We start from the raw sequence: 19,886 nt of genomic DNA, 5'->3' as shown, positions 1-19,886 counted from the left end.
ATTGCTGTTTCTTTGCTATTGCACGATCAGAATCCTGAAACTTTTGCCCTAGCAGCACTGTTTACGCTTGTACCAGATGGACTGCAACAATTTGAGAAGATGACTTATTGCCACCCTTCTCAAGGGCAATCAGGGATGGGTTATAAATGATGGCCATGCCAATGATGCTCACATCCTTCGAATGGATGAAAGAAAATGTTTGCACCAAAATGAGTTCCCTATTCCAGAACTGGTTGTCTTCAGGCAAAATGGCCACAGATGAACCTTGAGGAATGGGAGATAATGGAGAAGACAATGAACATAGCTATTGAGAGGGTACAGAGGAGATTTACAAGGATGTTGCCTGGACTGGGAGGCATGCCTTATGAAGTTAGGTTGAGGGAGCTGGGTCTCTTTTCCCTGGAGAGACGAAGGTTGAGAGGCGACCTGATAGAAGTTTACAAAATGTTGAGAGGAATAGATAGGGTGGACTCTCAGAGGCTATTTCCCCGGGTTGAAATGGTTGCTACGAGAGGACACAGATTTAAGGTGCAGGGAGGGAAGTTCAGAAGTGATGTTAGGGGTAAGTTTTTCACTCAGAGGGTGGTGAGTGAATGGAATCGGCTGCTGTCAGTGGTGGTGGAGGCGAACTCGCTGGGGTCTTTTAAAAGACTTCTGGATGAGTATATGGGGTTTAATGAGATTGAGGGTTATAGATAGGTCTGTAGGTTGGTAGGTGTTGATGTGATCGGTGCAACTCGTGGGCCGAAGGGCCTGTTTGTGCTGTAGTGTTCTATGTTCTATGTTCTGGTGGTGTGGTGATCAGAACCGCACGCGACACTCTAAATACGGTCTAACCAAAGTTTTTATATAGCTGCAACCTGATTTCCCAACTTTTGTACTCAGTTTTCCAGCTGATGAAGGTAAGCATGCCATATGCCTTCTTAATCAGCTTGGCCACTTTTAGGGAACTGTGGACCTGCACACCCAGATCCCTTTGTATGTTAATGTCCCGAAGGGTTCTGCCACTCACAGTATAATTCACATCTAGATTTGATCCTCCAAAATGCATCACCTCACATCCATCTGAATTAAGTTCCATAATAATTCTAGTCAGTGACTGTTCATCAGAACTGGTCAGACGGAATCTTGGTCACCAAGCCTTTGTACAGTGTGTAGGGGGTCTTTTATTCCACATGTTGTTCAACCCTGAGATCCGATTTCAATAAAGTGCCTTGTTTAACAGAAGTGTGTTAGAAATACTCATTGACGTATATAAGAACATAAGAAATAGGAGCAGGAGTAGGCCATCTAGCCCTTCGAGCCTGCCCCGCCATTCAATAAGGTCATGGCTGAAGTGGCTCAGTTCCACTTTCCCGCCTTCTCCCCATGACCCTTAATTCCCTTGCCTATCAGAAATCTATCTACCCGTGACTTAAATATAGTCAACAAGGCAGCCTCCACCACTTCAACGGGCAGAGAATTCCAGAGATTCACCACCCTTTGAGTGAAGAAGTTCCTCCTCAGCTGTGTTCTAAACTGCACCCCCCCTTATTTTGAGGCTGTGCCCTCTAGTTCTGTTTTCCTTTCTAAGCGGAATCTCTCTACCTCTACCCTATCTAGCCCCTTCATTATCTTGTAAGTCTATAAGATCTCCCCTCAGCCTTCTAAACTCCAACGAGTACAGACCCAGTCGATTCAATCGCTCCACATAGGCTAACCCCCTGAGCTCCGGTATCAGCCTGGTGAACCTTCTCTGTACTCCCTCCAGGGCCAATATATCCTTACACAAATAAGGGGACCAAAACTGCACATAATACTCCAGTTGCGGCCTCACCAGCGCCTTGCACAGTTTCAGCAAGACCTCCCTGCTTTTATATTCTATCCCCCTTGTGATAAAGGCCAACATTCCATTTGCCTTCTTGATCACCTGCTGCACCTGCAGACTGAGTTTTTGCAATTCGTGCACAAGGACCCCCAGGTCCCTCTGCACAGTAGCATGCTGCAACTTTTCACCCTTTAAATAATGTTCCTTTCTACTATTATTTCTACCAAAGTGGATAACCTCACATTTGCTAACGTTATACTCCATCTGCCAGATCCTTGCCCACTCACTCAGCCTATGCAGATCTCTCTGTAGACTTTCCGCGTCCTCCATGCAATTCACTTTTCCACTCATCTTTGTGTCATCAGCAAATTTTGTTACCCTGCACTCATCTCCCTCCTCCAGATCGTCTCTGTATATGGTAAACAGTTGAGGCCCCAGCACCGATCCCTGCAGCACTCCACTAGTCACCAATTGTCAACCAGAAAAGCACCCATTTATTCCAACTCTCTGCTTCCTGTTAGATAGCCAATCCTCAATCCATGCTAACACTTTACCCCCAGCTCTGTGTACCCTAACTTTCTGCAGCAACCTTTTGTGAGGCTCCTTATCGAACGCCTACTGGAAATCTAAAAGCACCACATCCACCGCTTCCCCTCTGTCTACCGCACTAATCACATCTTCATAAAAATCCAGTAAATTTGTTAAACACGACTTCCCTTTCACAAATCCATGCTGCTTCTGTTTGATCAAACCATTTTTTTCTAGGTGTCTTGCTATTTCATCTTTGATGATGGATTCGAGCATTTTTCCAACTACAGACGTTAAGCTAACTGGCCAGTAGTTCCCTGCCTTTTGTCTGCTACTTTTTTTAAACAGCAGCGTAACAGGAGCTGTTTTCCAATCCACCGGCACTTCCCCAGAGTCCAGTGAAGTTTGATAAGTAATTACTAAGGCATCTACTATTACTTCTGTAATTTCTTTCAGAACCCTGGAATGCATTCCATCTGGTCCTGGGGACTTGTCTACCTTCAGTTCCGTTAGTCTATCAAGCACTACCTCGCCAGTGACAGTAATTGTATTAAGGACCTCATCTCCTACCAACCCTATATCTTTAATATTTGGTAAGCTATTTGTGTCCTCCTTCGTGAAGACCAACACAAAAAACTTATTTATAGTCTCAGCCATTTCCTCGTTTCCCACCGTTAAATTCCCCGTCTCGTCCTCCAAGGTTCCAACATTCACTTTAGTCAGTCTCTTCTTCTTTATATATTTGTAAAATCTTTTACTTTTTTTATATATTTAGAGCTAGTTTAGCTTCATACTCTTTCCTTTCTTTATCGCTTTCTTGGTCATTCTTTGTTGTTTTTTAAATCTTAAACGTATATGAAATGATCAATTTTGACACGCAAGCAAAAACAGAATAATTTCCAAAGGACAGAGATACTCAATGTTGTCATTTACAGATATTTGGGTGTGTAAACAAACGGTAACAATGCTAATATGCAAATAGAGGAGGCAATGGCCGAGTGGTATTATTGCCAAACTATTCATCCAGAAATTCAGCTACTGTTCAAATCCAGCCACAGCAGATGGTGGAATTTGAATTCAATAAAATATATCTGGAATTAAGAATCCACTGTTGACCATGAAACTATTGTTGATCGTTGGAAAAACCCATTTGGTTCACTAATGTCCTTTAGGGAAGGAAATCTGCCATCCTTACCTGGTCTGGCCTACATGTGACTCCAGCAGCACAGCAATGTGGTTGACTCTCAACTGCCCTCGGGCAACTGCAGATGGGCAATAAATGCTGGCCAGTCAGTGATACCCACGTTCCATGAACGAATTTATAAAAAACACACAGTAATGAGGAAGGCAAATAGTCGGTTCCACTTTATTGCAAGAGGGTTGCAATGTAAGAGTAAAGAAGACTTGCTGCAAATATTTCAAAGAATCACAGAAGTGTTGTGGTGCAGAAGGAGGCCATTTGGCCCATCAAGTGTGCTCCAACATTCAATCACGGCTGATAAGTTTCCCAACCTCATTCTCATGCCATTTCCCCATAACCTTTGATTCCCCTTACCAATCAAGAACCTATCTATCTCTGTCTTAAATACACTGAATAACTTGGTCTCCACAGCCTTCTGCGGAAATGAGATCCATAGATTCACCACCCTCTGGCTGAAGAAATTCCTCCTCACCTTGGTTCTAAATGTACAACAATAAAGCAAAATTTGCTTATATTATCTGGAATTCCGAATATTGAAAAGTAATCTCATTGAAAAATACAACATTTTTAGAAGGTTTGTCAGTGAAGGTGCCGAGAGGTTGTTTCCTCACTAGAGCATTGAGAATTCAGGCTCAGTGTCAGAATAAGAACAGAATTTTTCACCAAGGGGTGTGAACATTTGACATTCTCTCTGGTCAGTGTGCTGTGGAAACTCAGGCATTAAGTAATTCACGAATGGCATCAATAGGCTTATGAGCACTAAGGGAATTAAGAGAATGTGCAGTTGAGGTAGTTTAGCCATCACCTTATTGAAAGATGGGGTCACGGGGTCAATTACGCAGGCTAGATCACAGGCAGAAGTCTGCACCTATATTGTTATGATCTGATTTTAAATTTATGTCGTATTACCAATGTTTCTCTTCCATTTTCCAACAGGATCTGGATATCATTTTGCTCTCAAAATGGAGGACCTTGTGTGCAAACGCAGGTTCCAGGTTGCATACATACTTGGTATCATCGTCACCCTGTTCTGTCCAATTCCAGAGGGGGCGAACATATTGGTTGTTCCCGTGGACGGAAGCCACTGGGTCAATATGAGAATTCTATTGGAAGAACTGAAACTTCGCGGGCACAACATCACAGTCCTTTATTTCTCAACATCTTGGTACATCAAAGAGCAGCCGGATCTATATCAATCCATTGTGGTGGAAATGCCAAAAACGTATATGGAATATGAAAACGAAGATATTATGCAAACTTTGCTTGAAAGGGCTCTCAAAGCCTTACAGGACAGTTGGATGCCATGGTTTAGGTTCCATTCTGAAATGATAACTTTTCTGCATTCATGTCATGCATGGACACGGGAACAGATTATTAAAATTTATGAAAACAAAACTTTGTTAAGACAATTTGAAAATGCGCACTTTGACTTAGTACTTACTGATCCAGTTTTTCCCACAGGTCCACTACTTGCTCATACTTTAAAAGTTCCTTTGGTGTACAATGTTCGATGGCTCAGTAATGGAGACCCTCATTCTTTCATCGCCCCATCGCCCCTTTCCTATGTCCCATTGCCCGCACTCCTGACAGATCAAATGAGTTTTCTTCAAAGAACATTTAATATCATCATTTACCATTTACAATCATATAATTCAAAATTTGCGATTAACCCCATTTACAATGAACTCTGCCATCGATATCTGGGCCCAGACACAGATATCGAGACGGTTCTCCATGGGGCAGATGTGTGGCTGTTGAGAGTTGATTTTACACTTGAGTTCCCGAGACCCACCATGCCAAATATTGTTTACATTGGAGGATTCCAGTGTAAACCACCCAAACCTCTGGCAGTAGAGTTTGAAGAGTTTGTCCAATCCTCAGGGGAGCATGGTGTTATTGTGATGTCTCTGGGGACAATTATTCACCATTTACCAATGCATATTACAATGAAAATTGCAGAGGCTTTTGCTCAGGTACCTCAAAAAGTTATTTGGAGATATGATGGAAAGATCCCTCCCAACATCGGAAATAATACGCTATTGGCAAAATGGATCCCTCAGAATGATCTTTTAGGACACCCCAAAACACGAGCCTTCATTGCCCATGGAGGCACCAATGGGATTTATGAAGCCATCTATCATGGGGTGCCAGTGGTTGGCATTCCTCTGCTTTTTGACCAGTTTGATAATTTATTCAGACTTGAAATCAGAGGGGCTGCAAAAGTGATTAGCATCTCAGCCATGCAGTCAACAGATCTAGTGCAGGCACTGAACGAAGTCATAAACAACACATCTTATCGGGATAACATGCAGAAACTCTCTGCTCTCCATAGAGACCAACCCGAGTCTCCAATGGAGAGAGCCGTTTTCTGGATTGAGTTTGTTGCTCGACACAAAGGTGCAGCACATTTGCGCTCAGAATCTTACCGACTCCCCTGGTATGCTTACTATTGCGTGGATGTGATGGTCCTCCTGTTATCTGTGTTACTAATGATTACAGTGCTGACAGTTCTGCTATTGAGGAAGCTTTGTAACATTGCTCGAAAGGAAAAGCAAAAAATTCAGTAAGGTTTTTGCTTTCGCTGGGAAAGGGGTTTTAAACTATTTCAACTTCATTACAGACAGTTGTAATCTAACACGTACTGCATTCCTTTCTCGATATCATAAATTAGACATTGTTGAAGTATCACTGAAGTAGCATGTCAGAAAATGGTAGTCCTCTTAAACAAAACAAAAAGGAAATATTGTATTTAAATCAATCGTAGTGGAAAGATCAATATGTTTTAAGCTTATTTTTCAAAAATAATAACATTAGTTGACGTATGATGTAGCGTTACCAGCGTTGGACTGGGGTGGGCACGGAAAGAAGTCTCACAATACCAGGTTAAAGTCCAACAGTTTATTTGGTAGCACGAGCTTTTGGAGCGCTGCCCCTTCATCAGGTGAGTGGAGGATTGGCTTCACAAAATGTTGATGTATGACTGCAAACATTTAATAAGAATTCCAGAAGCCTGTTTCACCCCAGTCATCATGTCCAATTTTGCATAGCCAATTATTTCCAGCCCAGATCTCTCTGTGTTTCACAACACGTTTGGTACCTCAACAACATCCTCCACTTGTATTGATCATGTCCTGGCAAGTTGAAGGTTAGTTTCTCTCGCACGTGCTTTGATAGCTTTGAATGCATGACTGACACAAAGAGCTGGCCTTGATTACACTGCTGTAACCTCTATGTGGTGTTGCAACATCATGCACGAAAAATGCCTCACAATGTAAACAGACATTGGGCATAACAGATCATTTAACAATTCTGGAGATCAGAAAGTGTTGATCAGAATGTTGATCATGTGCTGTTCTAAGACAGTGTTGGGGAGTCAAAGGATCTTCTGACATAACATTGGTTTTTCATTATTGTCAGATTTAGAAACACTCGGTGTTGTCACGGTTAAAAGAAGGGTCAAATTTCTTGAACAAGAACTGAATGATTGTACGACCTGATTTTAAATTGCTGTAAATTGTGCGATCGCAGGTATTAATAAAGAAATGTTTCAAGATGATTTGTCTGTCTTCTTTGATTTGTGACTGTCTGGGTGGAGTTTGCATGTTCTCCCCATGTCTGTGTGCATTTCCTCCGGGTGCTCCAGTTTCCCCCCAGAGTCCAAAGGTGTGCAGGTTAGGTGGACTGGCCATGCTAAATTGCACCTTAATGTCTCAAGGTAAGTATGTTGGGGGTTAATAGTGTAAATATATAGGGTTATGGGCATAAGGTGGGGGGTGGTTATGGGTAGGATGCTCTTTCAGAGAGTCGGTCCAGACTCAAGGGGCTGAATGGCCTCCTTCTGCACTTTCGGGGATTCAATGATTGTGACAAGTAACCCTTTCATACATTCATCCGAATCAGGCATTGATCGTGTAAGTATGGATCAGCTACTCTCCAACAATTTACGTAAGCCAAATTTAGACTTCTGCTTCTTCACTATTATTGACCAATAATTTTCCTTGATATTTTTGGCATTAACAACATGACTGTTTTAACAAACATGTAATTTTGGAAACAATCTTCTTGTTTAATTCCCTTATCGCAGTTCTTTTTAAGGAATGACACTGCTAGGGACAATGGGAGTGAAGTACAAAGGATTGAGAGCTTCAAGTTTATAAATGTCCAGATCACAAACAACCTATCCAGGTCCTCCCCCCCCGCCCACCCCCCATGCTGACACTATAGTTAATAAAGCCCACCAATGATCCCTGGATCATTTTCGTCCAGGGATCGACAGAGGAAAATGGGATTTTCAGGGAAATGGGTACATGAGTGGAGAGGGGCACAAGGAAGTGATCAGAGATGGGATATCTGTGATTGACGTGAAGGGTGTTGAGAAGGCACAGGTCAAGAGGATATCTATGAATGTGGATAAGGGAGTCTATATGAAAAGAAGGAATTCAAGAGGGAAGGAAAGCAACAAAGTGAGAGGAAAACGTACAATGATGAGTTGAGATAAAGGTCACAAACATTAGTGGGAGTCACTCAATCCACAAGCTGAGGGAGGAAACAGTCAAGCTATCTTGGTGAACAATTTGACATGGGGTACTTCAGTGCACAGTAGAGAACATGAATTTCAAAACTGAGAGTTGTAGCAGGGTTAGATGCTCAAAGGAGCAGAGGTTCCAGGGGAGTAGTGGGGCAGATCAGTGTGTGATTTGGTGAGAAGGATCACATCACCACCACAGCATTCTGGATAGGGACAACGACAGAATGCATAGCCAGATGGTGACACTTTGTTTATGAGGATTGGGGCATCACACGGCGCACGTCAGAGGCGGTGATGTTGATGAAATGTACCCCACAAAACCAAGGGCAGGCAGAAGGGATTAGATTTGGCGCCATGTTCGGCACAACATTGTGGGCCGAAGGGCCTGTTCCTGTACTGTTCTATTTCCTATTGCATAGGACAAGGGCTTTGTCACAAATGAATGGACGTTCTGAAGGGAGATGCAGAGAGGTGCAGTTAGTGCCGGTTCACTGGCTGATTTCACACATTATCTCTGGGAAGGATGAACAGGATGCAATGAAGTTTGACACAATCAGGCTCCAGGAGTCTGACTTGACCAACATGTTTGATGGGAAAGTAAGATGTGGCAGCAGTAGTGTGAGGGCAGAAGCATGCACCATTTTGGTGACTTTTGGAGGATACCAACAGAGGCCATGGGAAGTTGTAAGCTTTTGGCTAAGTTCAAGTGTCAGATCAAGCCCAAGATGGGATGCAATGCCTCACCTTGTCAGCTTAGATCTTATTTGCCTCTCTTGTGGGACAATAATTGGATTCAATTGGAATCTGAATTTGATTTTTGAAGCAAGCAAGGAATGGATTTGGGTCTGCCCAGTCTGCTCTGAACATTGGCTTTGTAACTTTAAAAATGGAATAATTTTAGTTTTGAAAGCTTATCTAAGAGTGAGTTAAAACTGGGATGACAAGTGAGAGGAGGGTAGCTTGAAGAGTGCAAAGTGTTGGTCTCGGATTTGGGTTGGGGATAGTAGCAATGCCTGTCAGTGGAGAAATGAAAGGGGGCATGGCAAGAGAGACAGTCCTGGGAAATGGAGGAGAGGTCAGGAAAAGAGGTTGACAATGAAGAAATAAGCAAGGGAATCCAAAATTCACACCAGAGTTACTGATGTGGTCTCAATCTGATACAAAATAGGATGGGATCAGCTGGGAGCATTGGCAAACTGACCACCCACTTCAAAGACAGGTGTTGAGAGGGCAAATTTGGCTACGAATCTCACCTGAGAATGGCCATGATCTGTAAGCTGGTATGTGACACATTTTGGTCGGAAAGGTGAGATAGAATCATAGAATCCCTAAAGTACAGGAGAGGCCATTTGACTCATTGAGTCTGTACTGACCACAATCCCAGCCAGGTCCGATTCCTGTAAACCAGCACATTTACCCTGCTAATCTCCCTGACACTATGGTCAACTTAGCATGGCCAGTCAACCTAACCTGCTAATCTCCCTGACACTAGGGTCAACTTAGCACGGCCAATCAACCTAACCTGCACACCTTTGGAACTCTGGGAGGAAACTAGGGAACTCAGAGGAAACCCACAGAAACACGGGGAGAATGTGCAAACTCCAAACAGACAGAGACCTGAGGCCAGAATTGAACCCGGGTCTCTGGCACAGTGAGGCAGCAGTGCTAATCACTATATCACTATATCACACCCAATAAAATGATTAAGTTTGAGGTCACTGCTGTCTCCACAAATACTTAACAAATGGACTTCTGCCCAGGAAGGTGAATCTCTGTCCAGGCGCTGAGCTATTAAAATAAAGCTGATAACCGATTGAACCATTTGGAGTGTCACAGCCAGAGCAGGCCACAGCGTCAGTGGGTGATGTGCAGAATATGAAGCTACAATAAAGCTGAAGCAACTTTGTTTCCTTTCATCCGATGGGGGCATCATCGGCTGAGCCAACATTTATTGCCCATTGGTAGTCCTTGAGGGAGTAGTTAAGAGTCAACCACACTGCTGGGGGTCTGCAGCAGCAGAGCACATGCTCAGCTATGGGGAATTAAGACCTAGAACAGAACTTTATCTGTTCTTTATCAATTTATAAAGATTGTACCTTGTTGATGAGACAATGGGGAGGATTTTACGGCCTTGCATCTGCGAGACTGGAAATTCCCGCCCGAGGTCAACAGGCATCTCCGTTGTGCACTCCTTGCCTGCTCTGATTCTGCGGCCGGCAGAGCGGTAGAATCCTGGCGCGTGAGTTTCAAGTTAAAATTAATTTTTAAGCTGTGGTGAATAGTTTGCCTGAGGTCAGAAATATAGCAGCGTACAACAGCACTGCAGGCATCCAAAATAAACCACCTGGTCCTGGACTGAGGCCTCAACTGTTCATTACGTTTCTTAGTGACTTTGTCTTTTAATGAACCAAGGGACGGTATTTTCCAGCCGCGCTCACACCGAAACCGGAAGATCCCACCCAAGTTCAATGGATCTCTCCATGGTTCACCCCTCACCCACTACGATTCCCAAGTACTGGGTTGTTAGGGATATAATCTGGCTATTAATTCTGGATATACTCTTTTATTTGTACACATTCCTCAATCTCTTGAATTCTTTTCCTTGGTTGGTAAGTCTTTAGTAATGCTTCCAATTGTTCAATAACATTTAAATTTTCCAGTTTGATTTCTTCCACTGGAATTTTTTACAGTGATCAGCTGTTGTCTCATACTTCCCTTGAATGTACTCAGTAAGTGAATTATATCTCACGAGTCTCACTCTAAAACGTTGAATTCAAGGTGGTATTTTTGTAATTTCTTTCAATAAAAAACTTTGATCTGTTTCCTGCCAGGAGGGGGCAGAAGAAGTGAGGCCTAAATCACCTGAAGGCTGGCTGATAGCAGCAGAGGCACCATTGCACATGTGCAGTTTTCTGTGTTGTAAGAACACAGAGACCTGTCACTGCCTCTGCTGTTATCAGCCGGTCTCTGTGGCTCAGACCCCCAATGCCCCGGGCTACCACAAAGCTCAGGGGCCTTTCACAAACCGCGCCCCCCCATGCCTGGTGTAATCATGACCCTCCCTCCCCTGCCACCCCACCCCCTGATCACTACTGCAGAGTGGCAATAGTCCCCAACTCTTCACCTCCATGATTGTTAATGCAGCTTGGCAGTGGTGTGCCATCTCCCCACCAATTACTGCAGCAGAGTGTGCAGTAGTCCCCAACCCACCCCTCGTATTAACCCAACCCCCTCAGACCTCACCCCTTGGCACTGTGTGCCAGGCTGGCAGTGCCAAGGTGCTAGATTGGCAGTGCAAGGCTGGCACTGCCCAAGTGCCACCCCTTACCCCTGGCCTCCTGGGGGATCTCAATGGCCTCCAGTTCTACCACAAGGCCATCATGTCTAGCGTCCATTGATGAGGGGGGAGGGGTCAGATGTGAACCTTCCCCAGCAAGGCCATATAGGTGACCCCAAACAATTCTGTCCCGTGTTTGATAATTACATTCAAATCTGGATTTAAATATTATTAAATAATATATTCAGCCACTCATTCTTTTTGGGCCGGTAAGATCATGAGAGGCAGTTCAGTCATCATCTCATTGAAACACTGATCAGGATTGCAGATTCCAGGTTGAAACACTCTTGGCCTCATCATCACCCTGTCTTGTCCAATTACACTAATATACTGGTTGTCCCTGTGGATGGAAACCACTGAGTCAATTTGAGAATTCTATTGGAAGAACTAAAGCTTTATAGCCACAACTACACAGCCTTTTATTGCTCATAATTTTGGTACATTAAAGAGAGGCCTGATCTATTTCACCATTGGACTTTTCATTCCGTATTGTTATTGAATTCAAATTTAACCATCTGCCATGGTGGGATTTGATCCCAGATCCAGTAGTAATTCCACTGTGCCACTGCCTCAGTCAGATAACATTAATATGCTTATTTTTATTTCTCCTACCTACTTTGACAATTTTACATGTTCCCAGAATAGGCATAAATACACCATTTCCTGGTTGGCAATATGTAATGAGTTGTGTGCTGCACGGATCAGTGGTGGGACCTCAACTTTTTATGATGCATATAGATGACTTGGATGAAGGGACAGATGGTACAGTTGCAAAATTTGCTGATGGTACAAAGAAAGGCAGGAAAGTAAGTGTGAAGAGGACATGAGGAGGTTTCAATGGGAAATAATTTGGCTAAATAAATGGGCAAACAACCTGGCAGGCCTCCCCTCAGGCAGACCATCAGATCCTCCCAATCTGTCCGGATCACTGGCTCCCCCTCCAGCCCAGACCCCCTCACCCCACCGATAACCCCCAGGCCCCACCCAGAGTAGGCCCTGCTGCCTGGGCCCTGCCCGATGCCTGGGGGGCAGTGTTGAAGTGCCCCCGGGCATGGGCACTCTGCCCCTTGGGGCACCCCCCGCTGCTCAATCCCCTAGTGGGCCCCGATTGCCCCCTTCATTCCGGTAGGTCTCTTGCTAGTTCCCCGAATATAAGAACATAAGAACATAAGAACATAAGAAATAGGAGCAGGAGTAGGCCATCTGGCCCTTCGAGCCTGCCCCGCCATTCAATAAGATCATGGCTGATCTGTCGTGGCTCAGTTCCACTTTCCCGCCCTCTCCCCATAACCCTTAATCCCCTCTCTTATCAAAAACCCATCAACCCGCTTCTTAAAAATATTTAGCGAGGCAGCCTCCACCACTTCAACGGGCAGAGAATTCCAGAGATTCACCACCCTTTGAGTGAAGAAGTTCCTCCTCAACTCCGTTCTGAACTGCCCCCCCTTTATCTTGAGGCTGTGCCCCCTAGTCCTACTGTCTTTTTTGAGCGGGAAGAGTCTTTCCACCTCTATCCTATCCATCCCATTCATCATCTTATACGTCTCAATGAGATCTCCCCTCATTCTTCTAAACTCTAACGAGTACAAGCCTAGTTTATTCAGCCTCTCCTCATAGCTCAACCCCCTCAACTCCGGTATCAGCCTAGTAAACCTCCTCTGCACTCCCTCCAAGGCCAAAATATCCTTGCGCAGGTGCGGCGCCCAAAACTGCACACAGTACTCCAGCTGCGGCCTCACCAATGCCCTATACAGCTGCAGCAAGACCTCCCTACTTTTATATTCAATCCCCCTCGCTATGAAGGCCAGCATCCCATTCGCCTTCCTGACCACCTGCTGCACCTGCAGGCTGGGTTTTTGCGACTCATGCACAAGGACCCCGAGGTCCCTCTGCACCGTCGCCTGCTGCAGTTTTTCGCCCCGTAAGTAATAGTCCTTCCTACCATTCTTCCTACCAAAGTGGACCACCTCACACTTGCCAACATTAAATTCCATTTGCCATTTCCTGGCCCATTCGCCCAGCCTATCTAGATCCTTCTGCAGACTCTCCACACCCTCCGCACAATTTGCCTTTCCCCCAATCTTGGTGTCATCAGCAAATTTCGACACCCTACACTCGGTTCCCTCCTCCAGATCATCTATATAAATGGTAAATAGCTGAGGCCCCAGCACCGACCCCTGGGGCACCCCACTAGTCACCAACCGCCAATCCGAATAGCACCCATTGACCCCCACTCTCTGCCTCCTATTTGACAACCAATCCTCTATCCACGCTAACACCCTACCCCCAACTCCATGTCCTCTGACCTTCTGCAGTAACCTCTTGTGAGGTACCTTATCAAACGCCTTCTGAAAATCCAGAAAGACCACATCCACATATGGGGAGCTACTCTAAATTCCGCCAGAATGAAGCACTCCTGGTGGGCTGGGCGATTCTATCGGGACCTGAAAGTTCCTGATAATGAAATGCAAGATATATTTAAACTACATTTTTAAAAGATTCAAATCACTTATCTGCCTTCCTGTTGGTTTCCAGCGTGCTTTGGACTCCGACTGTTCTCTGGCTCGGGGAGACGTGCGTGCATTCCCAATGCATTGGCAAATCCCGGAACAAGATCGACGATGCAAATCTCCCAACCTGACCCACCAGAACTGTTGCGGGAAAATAGCCCCCATACTAGTCTGAAAAGACTCGATCGTAGAAGCTAAGCAGACCCAGGCCTGGTTAGTTCTTGAATGGGAGACCACCTCAGAATACCAGGTGCAGTAAAGCCCCTTCTGACATTTTCCCGGTGAGATGGCTCCCACTAAGAAAGGTGGAGAGAAAACGATGGGCTGTTCTGCCATTAACGAGGTGGTTACGAGGGAATACACAATAAATGTGCATAAGCGCATCTATGGCGTGGGTTTTAACAGACGCGCTACCCATGCCATTAAGGAGATCCATAAATTTGCGGTGGAGGAGACAGGTACTCCAGATGTCCACATTGATACTCATTTTGAACAAGGCTGTTTGGACAAAAGGCATAAGGAATGTTCCATATCGCATTCGTGTGTGTTTATCCTGAAAACGTAATGAGGAGGAGGACTCTCCTAACAAACTCTACACATTGGTAACTAACGTTCCTGTCACATCATACAAAGGTCTGCAGACAGTTAATGTTGATGAAAATTAAATTGTAAATGTTGTGTTTATAAAGTTGCAACTGCCTAAGGCAACTGAGAGGATCTGGCTGTCCCTCTGTTCTTCAATGCTTACAGTATGTTTTATGACTGCGTAATTTATTCCTCACGCAGTGGGTGGTCTGTCAACTGCAAAGATGCTCTTTTGATCGATACTTAAATTTGGTTTTGATTACTTAATTTCCACTCAAAGACAGCCCTCCTTAATTCAAAGGGGAGGTATCTTGTCAAGTCAGATGACTCACAACTTTCAGGAAAGGGAACCTTGTGTCGAGTCAGGCTTGGTCAAATGTATTATGTAAGTCACATGCCTGTATTTTAAGATTAGAACATGTAAAATTTTCTACCTAACTGTTGTCTCTTATCAGTCTGTACACTGTACCATCTTCTTGGCTAAGAAAGGAAGAAGTATTTGTGTGCAATTTCTTTACTTGTGTGTTTCTTTTCATCTCTGCAGATCTTCATTGGCACAAAAGTTACAGAAAATAATCAAGCAGGCTGATAGAATATTGCCTTTGGCTTCAAGAGTAATTGTGGTGATTTGTGGTAATTGTCCTTTTAATGTCGTTCAACAGAGTAAAGGTCACTTGGCTAGGTGGACTAATCGAGAGTGAGATTGTGTAATCATTCAGGTAATAGAATGTTTGTTAAGTCAGGACACGTGTAGGGGACTAGAACAGCCATGTGACTGTTTGATTATCATTTTAGATTAGAAGTAAGGGGTCATTGGGACTGCGATTTCTGAGGCTGACGGAGTTGCTTATCATTTTCCATGATACAGTCTGATTTGGATCTGATTGTAGGGACATCTGGAAGTGCAGCAAATCCACTATTCGGAGGAACTCCGTAGGATACACAGACATTTATATTAAACCCGATACAACATGGCCAATTTCAAGTGGAACAACAGACATTTCAAAGGCAGAATTATTTTAAAAGATTACATTTGAGCAAAATGGCTGCAAACCAGACATCGGAATGTACAGCAGCTGCCAAGGAGTGATGAAAGGGGGTCACGAGTTGTGGCAAAGCTACCTGGCAAGATTACGCAGAGGGGTGTCGATAGCCCTGACCAGTGAGAGACTGGGAGACAATGGAGACAACGAGCTTTACCCCAACTGTATACAGTAATGCCTCCACTAAGGGGAAAACATTTAGCGGTTGCAGGATACCACATTGGGACACTTAGGATCCCATCAGATACTTCCTAAAACAGTTTGAGCTGTTGGTCATTGAAGCTGATCAAATCAGTTTCACTCTGTTACTACTTTGTACAGTAAAAAGTCTGACAACACCAGGTTTCAGTCCAACCTATTTATTTGATAATATACTCACAAGCTTTCGGGGTTAGCCCCTTCGTCAGGTGAATGGAGAGTTCTGGCCTCAGACAGAGCATATGAAGCACAGACAGTTTAGAGATTACTGATTAGAATGCGAATCCTTACACCTAACCTGCTGTTCAAGACCTGAAGTGGCTGATAATGTGAGTGGAAGGAGCACTGATCACAGTTTAAAGAGATGTGTATTGTCTCCAGACAGTATAGTGAGTGAGGTTTTGCAAACCCAGGCAAGTCACGGGGGTTACAGATAGTGCGACATGAACCCAAGATCCCTGTTGAGACCGTCCTTATGTGTGCGGAACTTGGCTATCAGTCTCTGCTCAGCGACTCTGCGCTGTCGTGTGTCGTGAAGGCCACCTTGGAGAATGCTTACCCGAAGGTCAGAGGCTGAATGCCCGTGACCACTGAAGTGTTCGCCAACAGGAAGGGAACAGTCTTGCCTGGTGACTGTCGAGCGATGTTCATTCATCCGTTGTCGTAGCGTCTGCATGGTCTCCCCAATGTACCATGCTTCGGGACATCCTTTCTTGCAACGTATCAGGTAGACAATGTTGGCCGAGTTGCAAGAGTATTTACCATGTACCTGGTGGATGGTATTCTCACGTGTGATGATGGTATCCATGTCGATGATCCGGCATGTCTTGCAGAGGTTGCTGTGGCAGGGTTGTGTGGTATTGTGGTCACTGTTCTCCTGAAGGCTGGGTAGTTTGCTGCGAACAATGGTCTGTTTGAGGTTGTGTGGTTGTCTGAAAGCAAGAAGTGGGGGTGTGGGGATAGCCCTGACGAGATGTTCGTCTTCATCAATGATATGTTGAAGACTCCGGAGAAGATGTCGTAGCTTCCCCGCTCCGGGGAAGTACTGGACGACGAAGGGTACTCTGTCCACTGTGTCCTGTGTTTGCCTTCTGAGGAGATCGGTGCGGTTTTTCGCTGTGGCGCATCGGAACTGCCGATACCCACATCATGACTACTTTGTACCCCATTGTTTTGAAACTGACGGGGAGGAGCCAGCCAATTTGATTAAGGAAAATGCCTTTCAAAAAATATTGAGCTCTGGCCAAGAAGACACAAAGTGAAACACCTGACGAAGGAACAGCACTCCGAAAGCTAGTGGCATTTGCTACCAAATAAACCTGTAGGACTTTAACCTGATGTTGTGAGACTACTTATTGTGTTTACCCCAGTCCAGTGCTGGCATCTCCACATCAAGAAGACACATACAAGGAGGAGAGGTTTTGGCCTTTCAACAGTTAACTTGGGAAAGGAGTTCTGTGAAGTTTGGGGCAGGAGGGTTGTGAGGTCGGAAAGGAGTGAATTCAGGTATCTAGTCAGACAACTGCTTCGTGGCAGAGGAAAGAACAAGGAAAGCCCAGCAGCAAGACAAGATCTCAACTATATTCTCAGCAGCAGAAAGGACCTTTGTTTTTAAAACAATCTGAGGAGTCGTGAATTTAATCTCTCAGCCTTCAGAAATCCCCCAGTTAGGTAAAGGTTGAGGAGGGTCTAGGATTCTTCTTGTTTTTGTGTAAATTGTGTAATGCTAAGAATCTACATTGTGCCATTAGAGTTTCCTTTCCATACTATAGTATTGTAGTGTCTGTGTTTTATTGACTGAGTTTGGTTGGAGTTATTTTTGAATGAATTATTTTTAAATTCACTTTGAACAGTTTCTCTCTCTTTCATCGTCCAGCTTGGTGAGTCACTAAAAAGCCAGAACAAAATTCTGGGATACAGAAATGTAAAGGGGCCGAGCACTTTGAAACTGCTCACTCAGTGGTGTCCACTGATCAGGAATAAACAGTGGTCACTCTCTCTCTCTCTCTCGTGAGGCTGTCCCAGTCTGGCACTTCTGGGTTTTATTTTACTACCTACAAGAAAGAGAGACACACGGTCATAAGTGGCAGCCAGGGTAACGCATGTGGCATAAGGGTCAGCTCATTAGTCAGGAATAAACAGTGAGTCTTTTCCCTCTGTCCCAACGTGACAAATCCAGGTTGTGAGTTGGACACTGGCGGGAGAGAGACACCCACAGTTATCAGTGGCATCTGTGACTAGTCTGTGTGGAGAGTAAAAGGACCTTTATAGAAAGGATACGGCAGCATTGGAGGGGTGCGATGTCGAATTTACCAGGCTTGGACTCCCAGTGTTAAATTATGAGGAGATGTTACACAAACTAAGGTATTACTCCCTGGAATTTAAATGAGTAAAAAATGTAATTAATTTATCAGTCACAAGTAGGCTTACATTCACACTGCAATGAAGTTACAGTGAAAATCCCCCAGTCACCACACTGTGGCGCCTGTTCGGGTACACTGAGGGAGAATCTCAGCACGGCAATTCACCTAATCTGCAGATCTTTGTGCTATGGGAGGAAACTGGAACACCCGGAGGAAACCCTCACAGGCAGAATGTGCAAATTCCACACAGACAGTGACCCAAGCCGGGAATCAAAACCAGGCCCCTGGCACTGTGAGGCAGCAATGCTAACCGCTGTGCCATCAATTTCATCAAAGCTGTCAAGAGAGGGTGGCACAGTGGTTAGCACTGCTGCCTCAAAACACTAGGAATCTGGGTTTGGTTCTGGCTTGGGCCAGTGTCTGTATGGATCTGCATGTTCTCCCCATGTCTGCATGGGTTTCCTCTGGGTGCTCCGGTTTCCTCCCATAGTCCAAAAAAAATGTGCTAGTTGGGTGCAATGGCCGTTTTGGGACTTAAATTCAATAAAACATATCTGGAATTAAGAATTTACTGATGACCATGAAACCATTGTCAATTTTCAAAAAAAACCCCATCTGGTTCACAAATAGGCTGACATTAACACTGCAATGAAATTACTGTGAAATCCCCTAGTCACCACACTCCGGCACCTGTTTGGGTACACCGAGGGAGAATTTTGCACGGCCAGTGCACCTAACCAGCACATAACCTGTGAGAGGAAACCAGAGTACCTGGAGGGAAACCACACAAACGCAGGGAGAACGTGCAGACTCCGCATAGACAGTGATCCAAGCCAGGAATCAAACACAGGTTCCTGGTGGCGTGAGGCAGCAGTGCTAACCACTGTGACACCATGCTGCCTCTTATTGATTATGGACAGTGGGAAGGTGTATGTAAATTTTGTTTATAACAGTGGGAGCAGATAAGGTACATAGGGAATAAATTCGAAACCCTGTTCTATTTCTGGTCGATGATACGGGGCTGTTATTAGTGTTAATACTGAAATACATAGTATTTTGTTATTCAAATGCATTAAGGGATTTGGGGCAAAGTTGGTTTTATGGAGATAGGTCACAGATATTATCACAAAATGGCAGAACAGACATAAATGTCCTCCTGCTATTCCTATGACTGTTCACATTAGCACTTGCAGAAATTGGAAATCAATAAAAACAACAAACATAATGCACCAGTTACTGAAAGATAGGTCAAATGTGTACAGCAATGAAACACAAAAAAGTTGATGTTAGCCTCTAACAGGAAACCTTGTGTGATAACAGTAATCTCATGTGGTGGGAGGAAGTCAGAATCTTGGTGGACTAACGGATTTTAACTGGCAGGGTTTAGCTGGATGTGGTGGCCTGCTGTTTGGGCAATTCCAGCAGAACGAGGCAGAGAATAAAAATAGGAGGGAGCTGTGAGGAGGAACCCAGAGCAGCGGAGACAGCTCTGTGGAGGAGTCGCACAGGCTGAAAACTTTAACTTTCTTCCTCTCTCCGCAGACGCTGACAGATCTGCTGTGTTTTTCCAGCAAGACCCAGACTTTCCCTCAGGGATATGGAGGAGCACTGCTAATGATCCTGTGAGGTAAGTTGACTTCACAATTTGCTGTGGGCCCCATTACTACTTTTGTGCAAGAAAAGGTTCTCTTCCTTCCTCCCTGTCGGTGCTCAAGAGCCCCTGGTCTTCTCCTTGGGCAGAAAGGCAGAGGGGCTGCTGCAGTGAGGGACCCATATATATAACTTC

The 19,886-nt window shown here is 44.7% G+C and overlaps 2 pseudogenes across 3 annotated transcripts in view; both read left to right on the top strand.

The window, feature by feature from the left end:
* LOC145359526 (UDP-glucuronosyltransferase 2C1 pseudogene) overlaps positions 1-7,092 on the top strand; it is a 42,995-nt pseudogene extending 35,903 nt beyond the window's left edge. For 2 of the 3 annotated variants that reach the window (XR_013889596.1, XR_013889594.1), the window contains exon 2: positions 4,473-7,092. The product of XR_013889596.1 is annotated as a UDP-glucuronosyltransferase 2C1 pseudogene, transcript variant X3 (transcript). Of the gene's footprint in view, positions 1-2,791; positions 2,929-4,472 lie in introns of all 3 variants that reach the window. The other variant, XR_013889595.1, reaches the window with a different exon arrangement.
* A 7,105-nt stretch (positions 7,093-14,197) lies between these two features.
* LOC145359523 (large ribosomal subunit protein eL31 pseudogene) lies at positions 14,198-14,576 on the top strand (annotated as a pseudogene).
* Positions 14,577-19,886: the final 5,310 nt, after the last annotated feature.

Source organism: Carcharhinus amblyrhynchos, chromosome 28 (assembly GCF_965287045.1).
Source record: "Carcharhinus amblyrhynchos chromosome 28, sCarAmb.v2.hapA, whole genome shotgun sequence".
NCBI classification, from domain to species: Eukaryota; Metazoa; Chordata; class Chondrichthyes; order Carcharhiniformes; family Carcharhinidae; genus Carcharhinus; species Carcharhinus amblyrhynchos.
This window is presented reverse-complemented; position numbering and strand designations above follow the sequence as displayed.